This window comes from Ambystoma mexicanum, chromosome 1p, assembly GCF_040938575.1.
Source record: "Ambystoma mexicanum isolate Mex_15411 chromosome 1p, UKY_AmexF1_1, whole genome shotgun sequence".
Taxonomy (NCBI): Eukaryota; Metazoa; Chordata; class Amphibia; order Caudata; family Ambystomatidae; genus Ambystoma; species Ambystoma mexicanum.
Genome location: NC_090921.1, coordinates 182,784,304 through 182,800,670, shown reverse-complemented (window position 1 = coordinate 182,800,670; position 16,367 = coordinate 182,784,304). Strand labels below are relative to the sequence as shown.

General features: G+C 47.7%; 1 protein-coding gene across 1 annotated transcript in view; it reads left to right on the top strand.

The window, feature by feature from the left end:
* Positions 1 to 16,367, top strand: part of DNAH2 (dynein axonemal heavy chain 2) — a 3,498,763-nt gene that overhangs the window by 2,677,425 nt on the left and 804,971 nt on the right. The gene's annotated exons all lie outside the window — the stretch shown is intronic.

The following is a 16,367-nucleotide window of genomic DNA, read 5'->3' as shown; positions in this document are numbered from 1 at the left end:
ACCATGCCCTTTATGAAACACCCATGAGGCGTTTACATTCTAGCTTTTGAGTTGCAATTAGTGGCATGATTTTCTGATAATAACACTTGATAACAAACATATCTAGCCTCACAACAGACACATGATGCCGCAATGTACTGTACACTTGTTGTTTCTTGCTGATACTCCTACTTAACAACTTTCAACTAGGTCTACAAGCAGCTCCCACCCGATCCATGTGGATCTGGAAACCAAATTTGATTGGAACCAGGTGCTTGGCAGTGGCTTCAAAGTTACATGCTTTGGCATAATATCAAACACAAATAAATAAACCTGAATGATATATATGCTTCCCCAAACGTCGAATGACATTTCTTATGTAAGACGTGTGGATATTTAGTTATGCCCAATAGCTGACTACTGTGCCTTTTCAAATGATTATACTCCTACGTCCCGTCCCCTTTCCTCCATACTTGTGGGACATCTCTCCGTCCTATGGGACGGGACCGGAGCACTTTGTAAAAAGCATCCACATTTTTTTCAAAAATGTCTCTCCTCTCTTTCCTGCGTGGGGCCCGGCACGCGGCCGTAACCCCGCCCACCTTGGCTCCGCCCCGCACATCGCCCCTCAGTCCTTTTCTCTCCGCTCGATCGGGGCCGGACGCACTTGCATCTTCGGAAGATTTTCTTCCCTTTTTTCCTCTCTGGCTCTCGCTAGCGTTCGTTTACTAGTCTGTCTATGTCTTTCAAATTAGACTTTCCAGATTGTTCATCGTGTCACCGTCGCTTCGCGAGGGCGGTTCCCCATCCTCTTTGTTTAGAGTGTTTGGGTCCGGGTAACCGTTGGGACTCCTGTTTTTACTGTGACTCCCTTTCGGTCCGGGCACTTCAGCGTCGGTTGGAGCGGTGGGAGGAGGTGTTCTGACGAACTCCATCGTCGCATTTTCAGGCGTTCATCGACGAGAAGAAAAATCGCCCGTTAAGTTCTTTACTTTTCAGGGCACCCCGACCGGGGGCTACCTTCCCGCGTTCCTCTCGGTCCGGGAGGGCCGTTGATCGCTCTGATACCAGGGTTCGCCCTGAGGTGCCCGTTGGGCCTAATAATTCTACCAGAGTTTTCTCAGAGGGTCTCCATAAGGGGCCTGTGAACACCGGAGTACGCTCCGAGGCCCCTCCTGTGGGGGCTGTTTGTAGACCCAGTTCTACTGAGTCGTGGGGTACCGGAGTTCGCTCTGAGGCCTCTCTGTCGGCTTCCCTCAAAAACAAAACCGGGGTGCGCCCCGAGGCCTTGGCTGGGCTTGTAGTTATTGTTGTATGTTCGAGGCCCGCACAGAAAAGGCTGCTACCGGACCTGGGTCCGAGGTCCCTCGTACAGAGGCTAAAGCTACCAACAGTTCTGAGAGGCCGTTCAAGGCTTTGTCGGTGAAAGCACACCGTTCCTGCTCTTGTGGTGACACCAGATCTGTTGAGGGGCAAAGAGGCAAAGTTCTCTTTTACCGGCAGTGCCGAGGTCCTTCCTTCGAAAGCTCAGTTGGTGGTTGGTATGTCACAAAAACATTCCAGGCCTCATTGTACCGGCTCGGCCGAGGTTCCTTATGTTAAGGCTAAGATTAAGACCCCTGATCCATCGACGGGGGCCCCTGCCTCACTTCCTCACGTGCCGCAGTTCCCCTCAGATGAGGACAAAATGGCGCCCGTTCCCGCCACAAGTACGGCGGCCATTTTAGGTGCTACCCCTACAACTACGCCATCGGCTTCTGGTGTAGGGCTCGGTCTCTTGGGTGAACCTAAGGTCCCTTGTGCGCATCCTTACCGGCCGGTTTATGATTGGAATGCCCGGATGCCTCTTACGCACAACGTTTCGTTGCCCGCGGGGGCGGCTCCTTTGATTTTTGTGGATACGTCGGTGGAGGGCCCGGTGTGGCACCCTTCCCCATTATGTCCCTGGACTTGTCCACCTCATAAGAGGCCTCCTCAGGTCCCGAAACAATCTCCTGAGGATGCCTTTTTCGGTAAATTTCAAGCGCTTATGCGCACCGACCCCATGAGGGAATATTTCAAGGGGCTTTTCAAGGAGATATGTCCACCGGCGCCTCCGGCTCCACCTGTTCCTCAGGTGGTTCCGCCGGCGTCTCCCTTGCCCGTGGTGCCCCCCCCCCTGCTCTCCCACCTTTGCCTCCATTGTCCCCAGTGGACAAGGCAGTGCCTGACACGGCTCGGCAGGATCTTGACCTGTCAGATGACCCTCAAGGCGATCCTTTCATGACCGGGTACTGAACATGATGAGTTTCTTAGATGTTCCGGTGCCCGAGGCACCCGCTCCGCAGGAGGGCGTGCTTTCTGGGGCGTTCACCCTGTCTCCCTTGGAGCGTACCGGCCTGTTCCTGCAGAAGGACGTTCTGCCCGAGGTCCGAAGAGTCTGGGAAAAGACATACTCGGGACTTTTTGTCAATAAAAAGATTGATGCGAGGTACAGGCTGCATTGTTCGGAAGAGGTGGCTCTGTCGTCTTGTCCGCCTCCCTCCTCTACGGTGTTGGCTGCGGCCACTTTGCAGTCCAGGCCTGCAGCATCCTCTTCCACGACGGCTACTCAGGTTCTTGGTAAGGAGGACAAGCTCCTCGACTCCCTCGGGAGGAAAATCTTCGCCAACTCGGCCTTGCAGCTTCGGCAGGCCAACGCCGAATTGATATTGGCGGGAGCTAACATGCGGATGTGGAAAGGTCTGACGGAGTTTGAGGAGCACATCCCGGTCAAGAAGCTGGAGGACTTCAAAGGAGGCCTTTCCAATGCCAGGGTCTTGGCCCAGGATCTCCTGGAGGCTGCGGCTCATCATGTAGACACCTCGTCCCATAAGATGTCATCCCCACGCAGGGGAAGAGACAGAACTCCACGTGTATGGAAGAAAGAGCATTATGGACTCTGAGCATTGATACTTGTGAATTTTGGAAGTGAATGGGCATAAACATTTCTCTCTGGTTTGGCATCATTACATTTGGGGACGTTTTGCCATGGAGATTTAAAAAAAATGTGTTAAAGAGGTCCATTTTACAGAACATTTTTCATAACAGTTTGGTAATAAAAGCTGTGCAGTGTGCATTCTGTTCGTTTAAGACACACATGCAAAACTCCAATAGATTCAGATTCACCAACAGTACAAAGGGGTGATTTGCAATGCATTTTTATGCCAGCTGCTTCCAAAGAAAAAACATGTTTCATATCTCACCTTTGACCTCAATTTAGCCCCCAGGGTCTTTACCAGACTTCTCAGGGCCCAGGGTCGCCATGTCTATCCATATTGAGAGGACTGGCTTGTCAGGGCGAGATCTTCGGGTACGGTCTAGCACACCTCCTCCGCCCTCATGAATACGCTACACGAATTGGGATTTTCCATCAATCTCAAGAAGTCACAGCTGGAGCCTACACAGAATCTAACGTTCCTGGGCCTCATCTGGGATTCCAGCTCTTTGAGGTTTTCCCTCAGACGACAGGATCACGGCCATCAAGAAGGCCACGGGTCATTTTCTCAGCAGAGAGGCGACCTCAGCATGGTGGTACCAACACCTCTTGGGTATCATGGCGGCATGCTTACTGGATGTGCCATATACAAGGCTCAAAATGAGACAATTGCAACTGCACTTTGCAGCCTCATTGAGTCAGTAGGAAATTCCCAGGCGGAACTTGTCAGCATCCCTCCCTTTCTCCACCAGGACCTTGTCTGGTGGAGCACAGAGAGCAACCTGAGGATCGGCAGATCCTTCGGGCAACCGGCATTGCAGGTTACCATCGCCACAAACTCTTCCTTGGAGGGATGGGGGGCCACCCTGGACAACCACGGTGTCCATGGAGTTTGGTCTCTTCCGTAACAGAAGGCCCATATCAGTTGGATAGAGCTCAAGGTGATCTGGCTTGCTCTCAAAGCCTTTGTTCAGTGGCAAGATGATCCTCATCCAAACAGACAACTCCACCAGTATGGGTTACATCAACAAGCAGCCAACATTTGGGAGTGTGCTCTGGAGAACAACATGCACCTGAGGGCATTTCACCTCCCGGGGAGTCCAACCTGGAGGTGGACAGGCTCAGCAGACTGGGTATGGACAACTACGAATGGGAGTTGAATGAACACGTCTTTCAGGGGATCTTCAAGAGATGGGGTCATCCTCAGGTGGACCTCTTTGCCACCTGGTCCAACAGGAGGTGCCCCAGTTTGCATCCTGGCAGGTTCAGGGTTAGGGCTCTCTGGGCAAAGCGATGCATATACAATGGGACAACATGAACGTGTATGCCTTCCCTCCCACTCCCCTGGTTCAGTGTAATCTGCAAGATCAGGGAGTCCCGGCTCCTCCGGGTCACCCTGATAGCTCCATGGTGGCCCACGAGGCTATGGTTCTCGGAACTACTCAGCTTGTCGGAACAGGCCCCGGTGCACCTTCTGCTGGGTCCAGCTCACCTATTCTCACAGCAGGAGGGCACAGCCATCCACCATGCCACACAGAAACTAGCCCTTGAAGCGTGGTTTCTAAACAGATCACACTATGACATCTACATCTGTCTCAGGCTAACCTAGACATTATACAAGGCGCTAGGAGCGATGCTACCAGAAGCCAGTACTAAAGCAAGTGGACTAGGTTCTGCGACTGGGTTTTATCAAAGGAGGTTGATTCATTGACCTGCAGTCTGGATGACGTCCTATCCTTCTCTGCACACCTCGCACATTCAGGGGTGCAGGTGGACACATGTCGAACCTATTTGGCAGCAGAGCCTACCAGAACTCGGAGGAGGGGGTTTTCTATTCCTCTAATCCGGTGGTTGAGACATCTGGCAGGCCTCACCAGGCTCTACCCGCCTATCAAGAAGCCACACCTAGTGTGGGACGTTAACCTGGTCTTGGTTGCCTTGGCTCATAAGCCATTCGAACCCATGGAATCCGTGGACATCAAGCTAGTCACCCTTTTTTTTTTAATAAACTCTATGTAATGATGGCATCTTACAATAAAAAGAGTATCACAATTAACATTGGGGATTCACGACATGGGTAAGTCATTCAGGCATGCATAGTCTACATTACGTTACTTGAATATTAAGGGAGAGAAGGAAGGGTGAGAGGGATAGACGCTAGACAGCATTTTGAATTTCTTTCTAGACAGTTCATTCATCGGAAGGGTCTGCTGTGATTTGTAGGTATTCCCTGAGGGGGCCCCAAATGTCTTTGGGTCTGGAAGTGGTTTGAATACCTCGGATGTAAGATTCTTCGCTGTCTTGAACGTTTATGAGGTCTCTGAGCCAGTTTCCGTGTGTGGGTGGGGGGGTTTTGGATTTCCATTTCCTAGGGATGTTTCATTTGACCACTGCCCCTCCCACTGTCTGCGGGTCTTTGTGGAGGCCTTTCCAATGTCCCCAGTAAGTATTTCAACGGCGTGGCCATGATATGCATGTTCAGTATGTCGCTCATGGTTTCTGCTATCTCATCCCAGAAGCGCCTAATTGGCGGACATTCCCAATACATGTGGATCGCATTTGCAGCAGCTGCGCCGCACTTGGGGCATACGGCTTGTTTAGCGGGGTCAAATTTGGAGATCTTGCTTGGAGTAATGTGTAGGTGGTTTAGGATTACTAGCAGTATAAGCCTAAAGTTAGCACAGAATGAGATGGATTTGGTGTATCTGCAGTAGTTAAGCCACTGCTCTTTGTTGATCGTCGTGTTCAGATCTCTCTCCCACTTGCTTTTCATCTCATTTTTGGATGGAGTGTTGTATTACTTTGTACATTGTGAAGACATTGCTGGTGAATCCTTCTTGTGTCAGAATGTCCGATAAGAATTTATGTATAGGGGATGCATTCTGGAAGGATGGCCATTTCTTCCTGCAGGCTGCTTTCATGCGTTGATATTGTAGGATTGTAAATGGACCAGGGCCCGTTCTATTTTGGATTTCTGCGGCAGTAAGAAATCGCCCCTCAGGAAAAAGATCTCCGATTTTGGCCTCTTTTTCTGGGTCCCATCTTCTTTGTATGGTACGGTCCATAGTGGGTTCAAGTGCAGGGTAGTGCCACAGCGGTAGGTGCGGCCAGTACGGAGTATCACATCCTACTCTGAGTATCCATGACCATGCTCGCACTGTTGAAGATAGCAGATCTGCCAGTACTTTCTCCTCTGTGACCCTAGCGAATATCATACTCCGCAGATTCAGGGGAGATGCTGCAAACTCTTCAGCACGTATATGTACGAATTGCTCTGCGGTATTATTCCAGTATTTGGCAAAGTATGCATGTGCGGAGTAATAATATAGGAGAAAGTCAGGGGCCGCCAGCCCCCTGGTGTTATAACTATTGCATAGCTTTGGCCAACTTAGTCTGGGGGTGCCTCCTCCCCAGACAAAACTGGACACCATATTTTGTAGTGTATCAAAGAATTTACTGCCTGGCCATATTGGGTTGCCACTGAACAGGTATAATAGCTTTGGCACCACCACCATTTTGAGCAAGGATATGCGTCCGTACAAGGACAGCGGCCGCTTAACCCATGAGTTGAGCTTGTATTCCAGCTGTGTCAAGAACGGCGGATAGTTGTTGGTGTACAGGGTATGCTTATCTGTTGCCATTATAATGCCCAGATATCGTGTGCTGGTGGGGGACCACCGAAGCCCTCCATGGTTGCGGATCTGATTGTAGAGCTGGACATAGGTATTATTTACGATTTAGCCTGGTTTATCCTGTATCCAGAGTATTTTGTGAAGACTTCAATGTCACGCATGATGGGTGATAGATTAGTATCAGGATTTCTGAGGTATAACATAGTGTCGTCGGCATAGAGGGAAACGAACTGGGGTGTCCCCATGATTCGGATCCCTCTCCAGGAGTGTCTGAAACGAAGGTATGCTGCCATTCCTTCAATTGTTAATGCAAAAATTAGAAGGGAGAGGGGACAGCCTTGTCTGGTGCCCCTTTGTAGATCGAAGCTGGGTGACAGCGTCTCATTGGTCCTTACTCTGGCAGTGGGATTACAGTACAGCAACTTTATGGATCAGAGAAATTCTAAGCCAAAGCTCATTTTTTGTAGTATGGTGTGCATGAACTTCCACAATATAGAGTTGAGCGCTTTCTCCGCGTCTAGTGTAACCGCCACTGTCTTCGCTTGAGGGTTCATCTGGGAGGCAACGGCGAAAAATGTCCACAGGTTTAGAGCAGTGGATCGGCCTGGTATGAAACCGGATTGGTCCGGGTGTACTCATTTGGACAAATATGGGTTCAGTTTATTAGCTATGGCTTTGGCAAAGATTTTGGTGTCCACATTGATTAGGTATAGTGGTCTATATGAGGAGGGATCTTGAGGAGGTTTAAGAGTTTTCAATAGGACAGTGATAATGGCTTCTCTCATTGATGCCAGCAGAGTTCCCCTCTCCATGGACTCCTCCCATACCTCCAGCAGTCTTGGAGCGAGTTCCTCGGTGAGGGTCTTGTAGAGATCTGCGGGTATACCGTCCGACCCAGGCACTTTACCCACCCTGATGTCCTTGTTTGCTTGTTTTACATTTTCCAGGTTCAGGGGGAGGTCAATGTTGGCTCCCTCGTCTGGGGCCAGTGTGGGAAGAGGGAAGGAGTTGAGGTATTGTTGCAACTCTTCCGTTGAAACTTGTTCCGAGTTCGTGTAGAGCTCTATGTAGAACCTCTGGAAATCCTCGTTCACCCTCAGATGGTCCACGTGTGTCACACCCATTCTGTCCGTTATGCTGGTGATCTGTCGGTGTCCGTATTCAGATTTTATTAGGTTGCTTAGCATCCTACCAGAATTGTTTCCTTCCCCATTTCTTCTGGCTTTGGTAGGTGTGTCATATACCAGAGCTCTTGTTCTGCCAGGGTCGCAAATTCAGCTAGGGCATCGTGTACCGTGGCTAGGGTTCGTGGACCTGGCGACTCTGTGTATGTCTTCTCCGTTTCCTTGATGTATTCCTCAGTTTGGCAAAGTTGGATTCGTATTTTTTTCAGTGTGCTATGGACTTTGGAGATCAGGTGTCCCCTCAGCCACACTTTGAAGGCCTCCCAGACCATGGAGTGTGAACTGACTGATTCCTGATTGCGTTCAAAGAAGTCCTACATGTCGATCCGTAGTTCTAGTAACAAGTCATCTCGTAGGAGATCCGGGGGTATTCTCCATGTGCGGTGGGCCTGTATGGGTACGCCTATCTGGATCTCCAGGACCATCGGGGAGTGGTCTGACAATGTTTGGGGCAGTATTGTGCATTCTCTCGTGTCTGGGATGCAGTCCGCGGAGCAGAGCCAGTAGTCAATACAGGAGCGCGACTCGTGTACGTATGAATGAAATGTGTAGTCTCTGGTGAGGTGGTGCAATTCCCTCCATACATCTGAGAGTGGCAGCATGGTCATGGCTTGTTTGATGGTTAATGCAGCCTTTGAGTCCGCCCGTTGGGCTGTGGATGTCCTGTCTTGTGAAGGGTCAGGAATAGTGTTGAAATCACCTCCCCATATCACTCTCGCTTCATCTGTTGCCATTATTAATGTAGTTATTTGCTGGTAAAATTCTGGAGAGTCTATGTTGGCACCATAAGTATTTATGATAATTACATTTTGCCCCTGCATTGATACCCATATTTTTACATATATGCCTTCAGTATCTACTCTGGTTTTAGACAATACGAGTCTGAGTCTGCAGTGGATTACAGTTAGCACTCCCCTCGATTGTGACGAGTAATCCGTCGCATATGTTTGTGGACCCCAGGAGTGGAACAGTGAGCCAGTAATTCGTTCAGTGGCATGGGTCTCCTGTAGTAGGAGAATCTCGATCTTATGTCTATTAGCATATGCTTGGATTTTTCTGGCTTTGATCGGGTTGATCAGGCCCCTGACATTCCAAGGCAGGAGTCCAGTACCTTTGTTCATTTGTTGAGTCATAGTTATAGCTGTTTTTATAGCTCTTGCACTTGAGGTTTTGCAACATCTTTATTTCCCCTCTATTGGTGCCAGTATTTTCACTTTATAAAAAAAAACAGGTAACTGTAGGAACTTCCCACCCGTCTGGATCCTTTATTTTCATTCATGGGTGCAAGTATGTGTTTCATCAAGGATCCAGTTCTATCCGGGCAACAGGTCTGTAACTCGTCTGAACCCCCCCACCCTCACCATCCCCCCAATCGGGCGGTGTATCCCTGTGAACCATATGCAACTTTGCAAAGTGAGGGGGGCTGGATGGCCCGCTTCCCTCTCCGGAGTCATGGCTGTATTAGTCTATCGTATTGGTGCACTGTCGTTCTGTTTCCGATTTGATGTTTGGTTGTATGGATTTCTGACTTCAGGTTCCATTCTGCACTGCTGGAATGTGTTGTTCCAGGTATGACATGGGCTCTTCAGGTGTCTCAAAGAATTGTGTCCTGCTGGCGTGTTGTATGCGCAGCTTGGCTGGAAATAGCATTGCGCATGTTATTTTCCTTTCCCTAAGTGCCTTCTTTACTGTGTCAAAGGAGTGCCTCACTGCCTGGACCCCAGATGAAAAGTCTGGATATATGTGGATGCGGCTAGAGTCGTAGGCCAGAGGAGCTTGTTCATGTGCCAGCCGGAGGATGAGATTGCAATCTCGGTAGTTAAGTATTCTTACTATAATTGTTCGGGGTGGAGCTCCTGGTTTAGGCGGAGGGCTAAGTGCCCTGTGTGCTCTTTCGACCAGAAATTGTTTCAAAAACTGTGCCTCCGGGAACATGGAGTGGAGTATATCCTCGAGGAAGTGTTCCATGGAGGTGTTAATTTTGCGCTCCGCCGCCCGAACCACCCTTATGTTGTTGCAGCGTGAGTGGGATTCTAGGTCCTCACATTTGCTTTGGATGGTTTTGATATCTTTTTGGATCTGTTCTTTGGTTTTGCTCTGTGCGACAGACGTGTCTTCGAGGGTGGAGACCCTGTCCTAGGCCTCAGCGACTCTGGAATTAACCTTCCTGATATCTGCTCGGATGGACGTGATGTTATCGCCTATGTCGTCTAGTTTAGTGTTGATTGCCGCAAACCCTCTCTCCATCGCTGCCATGTAGGGGATCATGTTTTGTTCTGATGAGTCTGATGTGGAGCTCTTGGGGAGAGGTGCTGGATCGAGATCGGGTTCCAGCTTGGTGGTATTAGCAAATGCATCCATGGGTCCCCACTTCTTATTTTTTGATCCTCCCATCATGCCTGTGTGTTAGTTCCTCGATCTTCTGCACCACAGGGGGGATGGTATGGAGCGCAATGTAGGGGGGGGATCCTAGCTGAGGTATATGTTTCTGGATATGTCAATTGTGGGCAACCCTGCCTAGAGGGACTAGGGTGTTCTCTCAGATCCTTGCAATGGAGTTCCGGGGCTTTGGTGCTCAGAGTTGTCTACATCCTACCTCCTGGTGGTAGGTAGGATGTAGGGGCCTGTGATCCGTGTCTCCCCTTGCTTGGCAATGTGGTAGATGAGCGCCAGGAGACAGGCAATGTCCTGCACTTTCTCTCCGCCTACCCTAGGGGCAGGGGCCATGTTTGCACTGCAGGTTGTGTGCAGTTATAGGTTTCTTAATAATGGGTGCTACCTCCGGTAGTTCAGATAGTCTCTGCAGCTTCCTCTATTGTGTGGGCCTTAGTGCGACTCCCTCTCTGCTGGTTCGGATCTTGGGGCAAATTACTGGTGGGCTAGGCTGGTGGAGTGTGGGGCCTGCGCCGCTTTCTGTTGCACAGGGAGCAAATTATGCGGGGGGGCCTCTGCCCCTGCACTTAAGTTGACGGCGCTGGGCAGGCCGTGTAAGCTAGTCACTCTTAAGACAGCCCTACTGGTGGGACGTACATCTGCACGCAGGGTAGTGAGATCCAGGCACTGGTGGCTTCAGAGCCTTATGCTACTTTCCATAAGGACAAGGTGGTGCTTAGAACGCACCCCGCATTCTTATCAAAGGTGGTCTCCTCCTTCCACCTGAATGAGGAGATACCCACTTTCTTCCCAGACCCTAAGGATGATGCTCAGAGGGTCCTGCACTGTCTGGACGTCAGGCACGCTCTAAAATTTTACCTGGACAGAACTAAAAGCTTCTGCAAATCATAAACTCTCTGTCACCTTTGGTGGGTCAAGGCCAGGCTATCAGGCTTCCAAAGCCTCCATAGCAAGATGGATGGTGGCGGTCATCAAGGAGGCCTATGAGGGGCAGCACAAACCGCTCCTGGCAAATATGCATGCCCACGCTATCAGAGCCAAAGCTACTGCTGCGGCTTTTTAGAGGCACGTCCTGTGGCAGTTTATCAGCAGGGCGGCTACATGGGCTAGGCCTTCGGCTTTCTGCAAGCACTACTGTTTGGATACCAGCTCCAGGTCAGACACGGTATTTGGGCAGGCAGTTTTAAGGAACTTGTTTTCTTTGGGGTTCATCTGTCCACCCTAGGGCTACATTCAGTTGTAATCACCCATGCAGTGTGGAGGAAAGGGGATGGGATGTAGGAATAATTAAAAGTTACCTAGCGTAATGACTAACGTACTCCAAGTCCATTGTCCCCTTTCCTCCATAAGTCCCACCGTCCTCCCCCTAAAACTGCTGTCATTAGGCAATGGTAATATTGTTGACGCATCAAAGGGGAATGAGGAGTGGCGCCGGTGGGCGGGGTCAGGGGTTCGCATACTCCCAGGGCCGCGCCTCCACACGCCTCTAAATTTAAAGGGGAAGAAGATTTTTTTCTGGTGAAAACGGTTCTGTTTCCGGTCCCTAGCGAGGTACGCCAATGCAGTATGGAGGAAAGGGAACTATGGACTAGGCGTACGTTAGTCACAATGGTGAGTAACTTATAATATTTCCTAGCTTTGAGGTTTCTAGAGGGCTTACTTTATCCATCCCTATCTGTGAAAAGGGAATATCTATAATACGTAAGGGTTGTATTGGGACTGCAGGAGGAATTTGAGAACTGATTTTCTTTTTTTTTTCAGTCTTTATTTTCATTTTCATCAATAGAGGACATAGTACATACAAAGAAATAACAACTAAGTTGCTAACATATCAGTAAGAGTCTCTTATAAGAAATTTCAATCAAAGAAAAACAATCACATGTCTATCAAATTCAATAACCCCACCACAATACAATATAATCCACAAAATAATTGCAATTAACGACCCCACATTCACAACCACAAAAGACCCCATAGAACAAAACACAAACACCCACCCCCCCAACATATTTCTTAGACTAGATACAATTCTTATAAATTTCTCTGAATTAAACAAAATTCACCCATAAAGTTAAGTGAAATTCACCCATTGTTCATCATAACATGTTTCTTTGTGCAGCTTACAAAACATAGGGCCTCATTACACGTTAGGCGGTAAGGATTTACCGGTACCGGTAAGGGCACCGGTACCGGTAAACCCTTACCGCCTTACTACGAGTTCCCTTTGCGGGACCCGACCTTAACGGCTGGTTTTACCAGCCGTTAAAGTAGGGTGCCGCAAAGGTACCTTGGAGCTAATTACGGTACCGTAATTTGCGGTACCGTAATTAGCGCCTTCCCCATTCCCATTATGCCCTATGGGGGCAAAAATGGGAATGGGGAAGTGCCTTGGTGAATGGGGAATTACCGCCCCCGCTCACCTTGGAGTAGGGCGGTAATTCCGCCATCCACCAAGGCGGACACGGTAAAATACTGGCGGCAACCATGGCGCTAATAGCGCCATGGTTACCGCCTACCGTGTAATGAGGCCCATAGTCTTTTCGTAAGTAGAAATAACTTGTACATCAAAAATCCAGTCCTCCACTAAAGGTTTCTTCCTCGCCTTCCAGTCTTTCAATATCTGTTTAGTAGCTACCAACAAAACCTTAGTAATCCAACACGATGTCTCCCAATCAATTTTATAATCAGTGCTCGGTAATTGCAGAATAATTGTAGATGGGTTCCTTGGAAAGATAATGTCCCAAACCTGATCAATCCTATCAACCACATCACACCAAAAGATCTTAACTCTCTCACACCTCCACAACATGAGAACTGATGTTCTGACATAGGACACATGTGCTGATGACATTTTTATGTCAGCATACATTCCCGGCCAATAGAATCTATTTACAATTTGAGCCTGAGTTTTTGCAGTTCCTAAATGACTTCCAGTTAAACTAGAGTGAGCCATTTATAAAACAATATTTTTGTGGCATTTGGGTATTACAGTTTGTGACCTGGGTGTACCTGCTGGCCCCATATCTCCTCTATATATCAGTCCAGACTTTAGAAAAATAAATGGTTTTGTCTTTTCTTCTCCTTTATCCTCAGATATTACTTGAATACAAGGTTCTGCTAACATAGGATCATTCCTTTGAGCAAAAGTCAAGTCAAGATAATCTCTTCATCAATATTCAATATTAGGCTTCATTATGGATTCCACAGAAGACTGTATATCTGCTTCACCAAAACCCTGAGTTCTTCTTTGAGATTGATCAATATGTTTTACTTATCTTGGTTTTGGAAAGTGAGCCTTTTCCAATATTCCTTGAGCTATTCTTTCTCCAGCTTTAACTTGATATGATTTCTTCCCATTATTTTGTATGAAAATGTTGATACCCACCTGTAGTCAGGATCAATTACTCCTGCAAATACATCTAAGCCGTAGCGCCAAGCAACGCCAAGCTAGGCCCGACTTAGAGGAAAGTCTGATATAAGTACTGGTGGGAGGAATCAAGATTAATGCTCTGTCTCCTGGGTGAATTTACTCCTCTCTGCTTCTATAGATATCAAATCCTATAGACTGTTCAGTAGCAATAATAGGAGCAGAGGCTATTTTACTAAGCTTCTCAAATTTAAGGATTCCCCAATTTTCATCATTTGACTCAAATTCTACTCTGACCCCATATGTGAGGCGGATATCTTGATAAAGGTTTTCACAATTATTAAATTAAAAGTGTTAGATAAATGCCACACTATCCCTAACCTAAAGTGGAAGTCCCGCCCATCCAACTAAGACTAAAGGAAAATACTCTTAACGGAAGGAATCTGTCCCTCACACTTATACATGCATCAAACTCATCAAGCACTTCAGGTTTAACAAAATAACAAGTATGCTTAAACATAAACGTTATAATCAGGTATCCTTGTAAACTGGGTCGGATTCCCTTCCCCAGGTTTAAAAGCAAGCAGGATTTTTCAGTTCAAAGATTGAAATAAGAACGTTCCTTTTTAGTAGACAAGTTCTGCTTCAAATGCAGTGCCAAGTTCTTCTCACTTCAAAAGTGTGTCACTTGGCCTTTGACAACATTTCCACAAAACCAAAAGATCTTTGGGCCTCCTTACGAGTTGGGCGATATCCCGGCAGAAAATCCACCAGAATACTGCCTGACTGAATTACCATTACCACCACTTGGTCCGGCGGAGTTACCGCTGGATTCAAACTGGTGGTGGCGCTGTAATTCCCGTTATTTTTTAGCCCATTGGACTCAATGGGCCTTTTTGGTGCAAATTCTGCAGCAGTAATTGCGCCGATTTTGGTGATTTTTCGGCAGTCAGTGGCAGAATTTACCTCCAAGATTTTGCTGGGGTAAATCCTCCCCTCCAGGCCTGACCTTATAATTTGGTGTAGTGGCAAAATTGGCATTAACAGAGCTACCGCCAGTTTGACCTTTTGCCACCATACTCTTAATGAGGACCTTTGTCTTTACGCTTGGAGTTAATATTTCAATTGAGAAAATAACATATTCACAATTCATCTTGATCAACAACAAAGTCTGTCGGGATAATTTTTCCAGAGTTCATCAAACACATTAGTGGCCTTGCCACGTTCCTTCTTTCATAACTTTCAACCACAATGCCGTACTACAATATCTTCTTCCTGGTTCACTAACCTGCCAGGACTACCTCTAGAAATGCCTTTCCTGGTATACTCGCCTGCCGGGATAACAGCTCGTAACTCTACTAAACAGACTGTGGTAATGGTTTCTTCAAACTTTTAAAAAAGTCTTTGGGGCTCATCAGGAGTCTGGCAGTATCCCGGCAGTAATACCGCCGGGATATCACCAGCACAAATAGCGTTAATTCTACTTGGTCTGGCACTATTAGTGCCAGATCACTAGTAGCGGTTGTGCAGTCATTGTCTATTCCCCATTCGGCAATTCCGCTGGCTTTAATAGCATCAAAAACTGGCAGTAAGTGGACATTTTTATCTCCAGCTTTTTGCTGAAGGTAAAACTCCAATTTACCCCCAACTCATAATATGACCAGCCCTCAAATGTATGTGCCACATGTAAGACAGGTTTTGTTCCTCTCCTCCTTGATAACTATCAGTAGGATGGCTTTCCCATTTTCACATTAAGTAACTGTTGACAAGGTCTCTTGATACTTGCCCTTCTTTGGCTTGGGCAATGCTTGTTGGTATCTTGCTTAACTATTGCCTCTTCATCACTCTTGTAATAATGTGGGCTTGAATGGGGGGTAACTGCCCGGCAGCCCAAGTTATCGGCCAAAGATGGCTGCCATGGAAAGGGAGCCCCGTACGAAGCCCCTCTTCCCTTTCAATGGTGGCCTACGGGAGATGAAGGAAAGGAGCAGAAGCAGCAGCGGTACTCGCTGCCCCCGAAGTAAGGTAAGGGCAGGGGAGTGGGGGTGAAAAAATAAATAAAAAATTGGATGGCGGGTGGGTGGAATATGGTGACAGGGAATCAGGCCGTCATGTGGCTTGGAACGTGCGCTTGTACTGGTGGTTAAGGTCTGCGTTCCTAACCATCTGATTGGCTGACTCCCCCACCGAGGGTTCTAATGTTGGTTATAGTCTCTCTGAATTATTGCCTCTTCTTTACTTTGTAAATGCGAGTTATATTTTTCCTTCAATATTGCCCCCTCTTTACTTTGGCAATGTGTGCTTCTCTCCTGCCAATTCTTAGTTCTCGCTGTCACATTAAGTAACTGTTGACAAGGTCTCTTGATACTTGCCCCTCTTTGGATTAGGCTGCGCTTGTTGGTATCTTGCTTAACTATTGCCTCTTCTTCACTCTTGTAATAACGGTTACAATTGCTTGTGATATTGTCCTCTCTTTCTTTTGATAATGTTGTTTATAGTTTCTGAAGTATTGCCTCTTCTTTACTTTGTGAGATATATTTTTACTTCAATATTGCTCCCTCTTTACTTTGCTAGTGTGTGTTTCTATTTTGTTTCAATATTGCTCTTTCTCTGCTTTGGCAATATTCTTGGCTTGGGCAATAATAATTGTAACCTTTCCTTTCTTGTCCTTTTTTAAAGTTATTATAAATCAAATATGATAGTTGGGTGTTCAAAATAATGATTAGCAGTAAGCGGCCGGCTACAGAGCATTGGGGATGACCTAATAAAGGTAAACTCACCGGTTCCTTCATAAAGGTCCACTCGGTCCGCTGACACAGCCAATTCTGAAGCTTTTTGAACGGCCAACGCCTTCG